We start from the raw sequence: 2,500 nt of genomic DNA, 5'->3' as shown, positions 1-2,500 counted from the left end.
AAAGGATTACAAAGGATTACAAAGGTGGAGCATGCCGACAGGAGACCTTTTGGTCCATATCTAGGTCAGATGTAAAAAAAAGAATAATAATAATAAAATAATAAATGAAAAATATAATAATGTAAATAACAAATAAAATACATAAATACATGCATAGGTATAGTTAAATAATAAACAAACAAGTAAATAGTAAATAATGATAAATTGACATATAACTAATAATAAATGAAAATCAGACAGACAAAAGATAACAAAACAAAAACAAATAATATAAGATAAATTATAATCATTACAGCATCTTACTTAGGTATTTATCTAAATGATTCTTAAAGCTTCGAACTGAACTACATTGCACTACCTGTGCAGGAAGTTTATTCCATTCATTAACTACACGGCTGGCAATAACGATCATAATAACGATAATAATGATAATAGTTATGATAATAATGATGACAACGATGACGATAATAATAACGATAATAACGATAACGATAATAATAACGATCATAACAATGATGACAATAATAATTATAATGATGATAATGGTGATACATGTAATAATATGAATATGAATAATATAAATAAATATGAATAACAATTGAAAATTATGATAAGATAAAAGAGAAAGAAATTGGAGAAATGTGCAGCTAGCCTAGTGCCTGTTGCTCACACGTTGAATAAAGTGACGAATTTTACAGGCACGAAAATTTGGGCGTGAAAAAAATAATGAAAAGTAGATAATAGTTAATAGATCATTGAATAAATGAAATTATAATGAACAAATGAATAAAGTTATTGATAGACAAAGGAATATGTAAATAAACCAGTTGGTGAATATACAAATAAATAAATGAATAGACAAATGAAGGTAAGAAAAAAATGTATAATAGTAAAATGAATATAATGATGATGACACATGCCATACTTAAGAACCAAAAGAGTCTGCAGCCTTGGTCAACCATGTTTATTACTACCTGTGTGGTGTCTTGGAGTTCCGTAGTGGGAAGTGGGAAACCCATGGGAGGGCAAAGACATGTCGGCTGCGGGAAGCCGACCGATTTTTTTTTTTTTTTTCCCGAAGTTTTGGTCGCCTCCACGCCTGACCAGGTCTGTCAGGAACCAACGCGAGAAGCCCGCAGTGGGTCCCGGGAATCAAACTCACGACCATCTGCCCATAGATTCTACGTAACATCATAGATCTAATGCGCGCGTTTGCTAATTCCAACATTTATTTATATGTAATATATATTATATTGTTATATATTATATACATTACACATTATGTATATATCATGGACTCAGAAATTTACCTTACGAAGAGAGGCTTAGGCATCTTAACTTACACTCTGGAAAGACGCAGAGTGCGGGGTGATCTAATAGAAGTGTTCAAGTGGATCAAATGCTTTAACAAGGGTGATGCAAACAAGGTCATCATATTAAAACAACAGGGCAGGACTCGCAGTAATGGTTATAAACGGGACAAATTTAGATTTAAAAAGGAAATAGGCAAGAATTGGTTCACTAATAGGGTGGTCGACGAATGGAATAAACTTAGTAACCATGTAGTAAGCGCTGAAACTATCAGTTGTTTTAAGAAACGATTAGAAAACTTTATGGATGGGGTTGTTTTATTTGTTTTAATCAATTTATTACGCTCAATGAGCGTCAAAACTAGTACAAAAGTGTAGCTATGTACAGAGTACTAGTGACACACGGGACACTCTCGAATCATAACTTATGGAATTATTTACAGTTTATCACCTACTAAAGTGCGGGTGATACAAAAAATATATCCAGTGATCACCTTCTGGCAAATATTTACATATATAGATGATTAATTGTCGATGTGGTATCAAAGTTGTTGGCATATGGGGTGTAGCGCAGCCTGCACAATGTGTACCTCGGCACCTCTCTGGTCTCTGGTGCGGTAGTCGGGTTTGTGTCGGGCACTCACAAGTCACAACATTCTGTCGTCTCACCAGAAGTTCGCTGCGTCTGTATGCATGTGGAAGTGGAAAGACGTTCTCGTGGTGTTGGATGGTTACACATACACACACACACACACACACACACACACACACACACACACACACACACACACACACACACACACACACACACACACACACACACACACACGCACGCACACGCACACGTACACACGCACACGCACACACACATACACACACACACACACACACACACACACACACACACACACACACACACACACACACACACACACACACACTCACTCACCACTTCAGCATCATAATATGTATAGGTAATCATGTCCAAGAGGACATGGAAAGAAATTCAAAATACACAGTTATAGAAAACACCTGAAGAACAGTTTTCCAAACAGAGTTGTAGACACTTGGAACAAACTGAACGAAAAAATAGTGCGTCGAAAAACCATTCTCGAATTTAAGAGCAAACTAGACACTGCGAGATACAAAGGCGGGACACCACGAACATAGCTCCCCTTCCCGTAATATAC

Source organism: Oratosquilla oratoria, unplaced genomic scaffold (genome assembly GCF_046742065.1).
Source record: "Oratosquilla oratoria isolate Oo_2021 unplaced genomic scaffold, ASM4674206v1 SCAFFOLD52, whole genome shotgun sequence".
Taxonomy (NCBI): domain Eukaryota; kingdom Metazoa; phylum Arthropoda; class Malacostraca; order Stomatopoda; family Squillidae; genus Oratosquilla; species Oratosquilla oratoria.
Note: the sequence above shows the minus strand (reverse complement) of the source record.